Here is an 8,945-nt window from a genome sequence, read left to right as displayed (position 1 = left end):
AAGAACACAAGAGATAGAGGACTTTAGAAATTAGTTTCAAAAGATATACTAGTGGTGTTAGTCATATTGGAGCAACTAGATTCCTTCATACCACTTTTAGCTTCAGTCTAGAGGTAAGTAAATTCACTACCCTTCTAAAGTTACTTCATGTCATGCTATTTATTCATTCTTTAGTAAATTGTAAATGATTATTTTATTTACGTATTATGAAGTTATGTTGCATGCATGAAGGATTTCTAAATGAATTATCTAGAAAGTTTCTATTTCTTTAAACGCTTTCTAAGTACAACAAGTTTATATTTGAAAAAGTTTCCATTTTGAGAAAAGAAAGTTGAGAAATGATGATGATTATAAGAAAGAAAAATGATGATAAACCCTCCTACATGTTGCCCTAAGATGCATCAAAAGAAGTACAAAGAAAAGTACAAGCGATGAGATAAATGTTTATGAAATGAGGGCACATGTATGGAGGAGAGTATTTTTGGCCCCAAGATAAGTAAGAATGAGAAGAGTTCGGTACCGATACTCGGATGGAGGCGAAACCACTGAAGAAGGCTATGCCAGAAGGTGGTATTCCATCAACAGACCGTTGAGTGCACCAAGAAAAAGAGTTAATTGACGGTCGGGCATGGCTGAGGCCACAGTTCAGTGCCATGGTCACAAGGACCCGCAACCCTCGTGCACAGGGGTAATAGTGTACATGGGCCCCATTATGAGAAAATGATACTATATTTTCAACGATGATATGCTATGATGATTTACAAAGATTATTTATAATGATGCATTATGATGATGATTTATAAAAATGATTTACAACGATGATCTATTACTAGATGTAATAGTATGTATATGTTACGGGAGATGCAACCGTACATACAGATATTATTATGGCTAGAATTATATTTATTTGCGAAAATGATTTTCAAAACTGAGAACAAGGAGTAAAACCATTTATGGTTGTGAATTTTACTTGCTGGGCCCCCTTTGGGCTCATTCAGTTTTATTTCTTGTTTTCAGGTAGAAAGGATGCTGGAATAGGAGGCCGGAATGGGGACGGGAATAATTATTAATTTTCAAAGTCTTTTCATATAAGTTATTGTAATGATATGATATTCCGCAACTAAAATCTAATGTTTTCTAATTCCGCTTGTAATAAAATCTCTTGAAAAAAATGTTTTACGCATTTATTGTATCTTTTAAAATCAAGTACTCTGATAGACCTTATAGATCTTTGCAAGAATTTATGTTGAAAAAGAAGAAAAGTGGCAAACTCAGTCTTAACGGACTGGGGATGTTACAATTTTGGTATCAGAGCAAAGGTTATAAGGTTCTGGCAGACTTTTCAAAAAAAACAAAAAAAAAAAAAAAAAAAAAAAATTTGGGGGGTTAATGAGAAGCCACATTCCGGCCAAATAGAGTATGTATTTTTTTAGTGGTCTCTAATAAATGATGCATGAGCATTTTTCTAATGGTTAATTTTTTTGTTAAAAAAAAAAAAAAAAAAAAAATCATCTTAGTGTGATTAATTTGGAGGATTTTATTATTGTGATCAAGTTAATGACGGAGATGAATTTTTATTTTATAGATAGGATGTGATCTATAGTATCTGCCTATTTGGATTTGCGGCAGTTTTCTAGAGTATCGATTGATAATGGTATATTTTAAGGTGTCTCGAGGATTTAGAAAAGATTATTGATCATAATTTAAAATTGTATGATGATTTTATAGATTTAGGTTGCGTGATGATTTGTGTAATTAACTTGGTGACAAAATGGTTTTATGGATTTAGGTTGTGAGACAAATTGTGTAAGTGACTTGGTAATGAATAGTCTTATGGATGTCGGTGGTGAAATGATTCTTGAACTGAATTAATGATATAATAGTTTATATGAGTTTTTGGTAATGGCTAAGGTTTGGTTGATGACAATAATGATACTATGATTGATGTTGTAATATATGGATTGATGAATAAGGATTACGTAGTGGCATGAAGTGAATGCCTAGGTATTGCAGGGATAAATGCAAATGAGGTATACCCTAGAATCTATAAGATATTTTGATATATAAAGTTGTGGTTTAAGGATTTTGATATTTTCAAATGATTGTGATGACTTTAAGGTACAATTCATGAAATCTTTGAGGTGATCCTTAGAATTTGAGGTGTTAGGTTTTCTGTAATTGAGGTAAATTATATTGAAGTGATGCTTAAAGTTTTGAGGATAAATTGATGCTCCTAGGTTGTGGATAATATTTAAATTTTGAGGCATTAGTGGATATGAAATTATGAGAAATTTTAGTTACATGCCAAAACTTTTGATATAATTTTCTTTTACTAAGTAAAGATAATGGATTATTATTCTTGAGGTATATTGAAGCATAAAGGTAAGAGTTGAAAGACAATATAATACAGTGATATAATATAGTGACATGATCTAAATTTCTCTTATAAGATATATGTTCAATGATATTAAAATATTTTAGAGGTTGATAACATGTGATGGTGCATACTTAGATGTTTTATTGAGTGATTAACTTGCTAAACAGATTGTTTGTTTAAAGGAAGTTATTATAATGACAGAATGATTTCATAATGAATATTGAATGAGCACTGAATGATTACGAAAAGAAATGTTTGGAGAACAAGCTCCTTATAATATTACATACCAGTGTCCAAAAAAAAAAAAAAGGGAATTTGTTGCATAAAGAGACACGTGGTAATGATGAGCAGATGATTCCTCAGAGCTGCTCCAGGAAAATTATTTCTGCATAGAGAAAACCTAGTATGAGCAGAATCGTATATATTTATATAATTGAATTATCTAAGGGAATATTTATTTCTAATGAGGTACCTGACTAGAGCGTGTGCGGAGAGACTTGCAACACCCCTGAACATCGACCCGGAGTTTTTCGTGCTGTCGCTGGAGACGTTCGGTATTCTTCTCCATTTCTAGCATCTTTGGTCCCAAGTATTCTGCGTAAGATAACATCATCTTTTTCAGCTGAGTATTCTCCTGCTTCAAATCCACGTGTTTTCGTTTGTAGTATTTGAGCAGTCGCTGTAAGACCCCAATTTGGTTTCTTGAGACTTTCAGCTCAACATTTCTGGCACTCAAACGTTGTGCCATGTCAGAAACTGAAGCAGCACCTTGAATACTGAATGCCAATGAATTATTAATGGCATCAGTATCCGACCTATCCGCTAAGAATGTTTGATCCCGTGGAATTACAAAACCTTTGGCCACTGCTACAGCAGTAGAATCATGGAGCATGACAGAATCGTGAATAGTGATAGGACGATTGTCAAAGACAAAAGTTGGCTGCCATACGTTAGGATATGCAGCAGGTTCATTAGGGTGTGTAACAGGTATGACGGGATGAATAGCAGACACTTCAGGGGGAACAACAGGCACATCCGGTTGCACGTCAGGCATAACAATGGGTTGTGCTGCAGGAGCAACATTCAAATCGAGGTTGTTAACGGATGATGATGATACTCCCATATTTAGGAGAGTAAGAAAAATAGTTGAGAATACGAAGAAATTGGGAGAGATGAAGTACTGAGAAGAGACTAAGCGTTAGGAACTGAAGAAATTTTTTTGAAGTTTCTGGAAGCAGCAGACGAGTGGCTTTAAAGGAATTTTTCACTTCAGGTGAAATAAACAGTAAACAACAAAGCGTTAGGCGACCTCGGGCCGCGATGGAAATTTTGTCAAAAGATCCCGTGGAAGTAGGATCTTGTCTCCTGTCATAAATTCGACTGAGCTCATTTTTCAAACTCACTGTTCAATCAACGACTTCAAATACCATGCGTGGGCAACTGAATGAATTGTCATGCCAACGCGCACCACGCGCTCGTTCATTACCAGAAATCTTTCCTATAAATTCCCACCTCTTTCTCCATTGCAACACATGCCTTCTGATCATACCCCTTTGCCTGAAATCTTCTGTTAATAGCCTTCCATACAATGAAAGCTCGACTTTTCTCCCAGTTGAGCATATCCTCAAAAGAGAGAAAAATGCAAGCATCACGATTTGATTCACAAACCCAACACCTTATACTCTCAGTAGTAAACCATTGAAGCAAGATTATCGTTGATCATGTCCTGAGGAAGCAAGATTATCCTTGATCATGCTTCTCAGGCTAAATATCTCTCTTTTCTTCTCAGTCTTCGTAAATGACAGAAGAGAGAGAGCATCCGATGTGGGTATTTTGAAAGTCTCACATACATGCCATGTCCTGAAATGCTTTTCAAATCTTCATTTCTAGAAAGCAACAGGACTATCTTTCTCTCTTTTCTCTTCTTGACCTTGCAAGACCCAAGGGAGAGAAATTATAGCATGTGTACTTTGGAACTTCCAGCCTGGAAACTTACCCATATCCTACTTTGCTTGCTTATCAATTTCATCTCTAGAACGCAGCAAAACACAGCATGTATTAGTCAAGAATGGATGAGAATCTTACATTTGATGTAATCATGTATTTCGTTTGAGTTGAAATCTTAATTACGAGTTTCTATTGTTGAGTTATGATTTATCAAGTAAAGATGTAGTACTGAAAGATTTTCGCTAATATTGTAGCATCGACACAAAGTTGGGATGAGAAAATAGAAACGGTTGTGTATTTAGAATGAATCGAATTATGATGTCACTTCTGAGGTATATTCATGTATTGATGTTTGAATGTTGGTGCTATTTACTTTTACAGGTTTATGATGGTGAGAAGTTAATAATTATTAGAGCATCATATTAAAATTTCGTATGCATGATTTGGAATACTGAGATACTAAAGAGAATATAGGCAGGAATGATTTTTACACCTTTTTGATAAATTGATTAAATTAGATCGAGAAAATTATTGCAGGCTTGAAATGAGGACTATGATGTTTGGAGGTATAAACTATTGATCACATGATTTATTAATTTGATGTTTAAACCTTGATTGTAGACTGCTGATGAATAACTCGATTGTTGTTATTGAGGTTGGAAAGAAACAATGGAAAAGATTTTGAGGTAAGATTTTAGTGTGAATTGATGAATGATTGCAGAAATCGAGACTTTAGACTGTGAATAAGATTTACTCCTAGTAGAAGGAGATAAAATGTCAATATGATAAAAGAGAGTAGGCTTTGATGAAGGATTGAAAGGAATATTTTAAATCTGAATCCCTCAGCTTGAAGATTGGACGATAATATTATAGGTTTTAATTTCGAGGACGAAATTCTAATAAGGAGGGAAGATTGTAGTGCCCCAGAATTTTCAAAGCTATTTAAATAGATTATTTTGATAATGATGTTATTTTAATATCCATTGTAGCTAAGGATTTTAATTCTTGGGAAATTTATGAGAGTGGTAATTAGAGAATGGTAATTGGTGAAATAATAGGATAGTAAATGGTAGGTATAAGGATGGTAGAATAAGAAGGTAGAATAGTATAGGGTTGGTAGAATAGTATAGGGTTGGTAGAATAGTATAGGGTTGGTGAAATAGTATAGGGTTGGTGAAATAGTAAAATGAGGGTATAATTGTAAATTGAAGGTAGAATAGTATAGGGTTGGTGAAATAGTATAGGGTTGGTGAAATAGTAAAATGAGGGTATAATTGTAAATTGAAGGTAGAATAGTATTTGATTTTCTCCTATAAATAGAGCTCTTCTCCTTCACAATTTTCACCACTCATCTCCTCTCCCATCTCTTGCATATATTCTTCCTTATTCCGCTTTTTACTCGGTCTTTCTTCTTTCTAAGAGTGTTTACTCAGAACAGAGAGAGAAAGGGCGAGACCAAGCGCTACAAGAAAGAAAGAACACAAGAGATAGCAGGACTTTAGAAATTAGTTTCAAAAGATATACTAGTGGTGTTAGTCATATTGGAGCAACTAGATTCCTTCATACCACTTTTAGCTTCAGTCTAGAGGTAAGTAAATTCACTACCCCTTCTAAAATTACTTCATGTCATGCTATTTATTCATTCTTTAGTAAATTGTAAATGATTATTTTATTTACGTATTATGAAGTTATGTTGCATGCATGAAGGATTTCTAAATGAATTATCTAGAAAGTTTCTATTTCTTTAAAAGCTTTCTAAGTACAACAAGTTTATATTTGAAAAGGTTTCCATTTTGAGAAAAGAAAGTTGAGAAATGATGATGATTATAAGAAAGAAAAAAGATGATAAACCCTCCTACATGTTGCCCTAAGATGCATCAAAAGAAGTACAAAGAAAAGTACCAGAGATGAGATAAATGTTTATGAAATGAGGGCACATGTATGGAGGAGAGTATTTTTGGCCCCAAGATAAGATAAGATGAGAGTTCGGTACCGATACTCGGATGGAGGCGAAACCACTGAAGGAGGCTATGCCCGAAGGTGGTATTCCATCAACTAGACCGTTGAGTGCACCAAGAAAGAGTTAATTGACGGTCGGGCATGGCTGTGGCCACAGTTCAGTGCCATGGTCACAAGGACCCGCAACCCTCCTGCACAGGGGTAATAGTGTACATGGGCCCTATTATGAGAAAATGATACTATATTTTCAACGATGATATGCTATGATGATTTACAAAGATTATTTATAATGATGCATTATGATGATGATTTATAAAAATGATTTACAACGATGATCTATTACTAGATGTAATAGTATGTATATGTTACGGGAGATGCAACCGTACATACAGATATTATTATGGCTAGAATTATATTTATTTGCGAAAATTATTTTCAAAACTGAGAACAAGGAGTAAAACTATTTATGGTCGTGGATGTTACTTGCTGGGCCTCCTTTGGGCTCATTCAGTTTTATTTCTTGTTTTCAGGTAGAAAGGATGCTGGAATAGGAGGCCGGAATGGGGACGGGAATAATTATTAATTTTCAAAGTCTTTTCATATAAGTTATTGTAATGATATGATATTCCGCAACTAAAATCTAATGTTTTCTAATTCCGCTTGTAATAAAATCTCTTGAAAAAAATGTTTTACGCATTTATTGTATCTTTTAAAATCAAGTACTCTGATAGACCTTATAGATCTTTGCAAGAATTTATGTTGAAAAAGAAGAAAAGTGGCAAACTCAGTCTTAACGGACTGGGGATGTTACATAAAATGTGTCAATATTTCCATCATAGCAATAAAGAAAAAGATAATTAAAAAAAAAAAGGTAACAAAAACAAAATAATAAAGAAAAAAAGAAACAAAACTCAAAATTACATCAACATTAGATTCATAATTCCTTGCAAAATACAAATTAGGTTCTCATGCGCCAATGGCTATTATGCCACTTCACTTGAAGTCTTGGATCCATGAAGGCATCCATGATCCACCCATGTAATCAAAGTCCAAAGATATGAATTATAAAACACTACAAATATTATCATTTTAAGAAATATTAATAGATTGTGCTCCAGATGAATTTGGAATATCACAGGAAATTGTCAAAACCTCATCTTCTTTGCCATCCAAGTCCAACTTCATTTGTGTGAGTTCTATATCAAAAAATAAGAAGAATTAGTGTTATTTTATTATAGTGTCGTAAAAAAAAAATACACGGAAACGAAGAAATTAAATATGGAAATAACTAATATTACCTTCATCTCCATATATCCAATCTCCAGTGCAAACTAATGCCTCAGCAATATCAGGCTTGAGTGAGCTCCTATATTGATCAATCACACGTCCACCAGTACTAAAAGTGGATTCTGAAGTAACAGTAGAAACAAGATTACTCAAAACATCACGAGCCATAGCAGCTACTTCAGGATAACGAAATTGATTTCCTTTCCAAAATGAAATGATATCAAATGTATCATCCAAATCCACAGACCTAGGTTCCTCCAAATAAATGTTCAATTGATTTTTCTGGAAATTAATATCATCTCCAGCAAATGCTAAATAGTCCTACATGAAACAAAGAGAATATAAACATAAATAATTGAGTATATATATATATATATATATATATATATATACTAAGTTACTAACAAGATAAGAAATTAATGATATTATTCACCTTTTACCAAGATAGTTTTGCTCTAGGTACTTGGGACCGCTGAGCAGTTATGGAGTTCGCACTTGAAGTATTAGAAGAAGCACTATACTCCATAAAAAGGTTCTTTATTTTCTCACAAACATTCTCGAACTGTATAGAATCCATAACTCCATAGATCTTCGTATAGTAATAATTTACAAGGTGAAGCTTGTAACGAGGATCTAATATAACTGCTATGGCCAACACTGCACTGAATTCTAACCAATATTTTTCAAATTTAGAGATCATTTGAGTTGCCATTAATCTTTTATGCTCATCTTCACTCACAAGGTCTTCCTTCAAGGATAAATAAACCATGGCAACTACGGGAAAGTATAAGTTGGCAGTGGGATACTTAGTACCAGAAAAAACACATGTTGCTTCGTAAAATCAAGCTAAGAAACTACTGATATCACCCACCTTTTCCTACTCAAGTGCACTAGGACAATGCGGCTTATAGTTTGAATCAGTCATCTCCAAATAACTAAAAGCACTTCGATAATGAATAACACTTTCAAGCATAAGATAGGTAGAATTTCATCTGGTTGGCACATCTTGTTTTAATCCCTTATGACTGTCCAATGACATTTGATTTATCGCATGAAGAAATTTTTGTTTTCGCCCTTGTGATCCCTTAACATACTTTACGTTATCTCGAACCTTTTCGATAGCATCATCAATTTCTTTTAATCTATCTTGCACAATCAAATTAAGAATATGGGCACAACAACGCATATGAAAGAACTCACCTTCACAAAGAAGGGCTTTCTTAATGTTCAGTGTTTGCTTTAATAAGTCAACACAACGATCATTGGCAGAAGCATTGTCTAATGTTATAGTGAAAATCTTGTTCTCAATCCCCTACTCTTGTAGCAAATCATATATCTTTTCTTTCAAAGAAACATCATCATGTGGTAGGGGCAT

This window comes from Corylus avellana, chromosome ca6, assembly GCF_901000735.1.
Source record: "Corylus avellana chromosome ca6, CavTom2PMs-1.0".
Taxonomy (NCBI): domain Eukaryota; kingdom Viridiplantae; phylum Streptophyta; class Magnoliopsida; order Fagales; family Betulaceae; genus Corylus; species Corylus avellana.
This window is presented reverse-complemented; position numbering follows the sequence as displayed.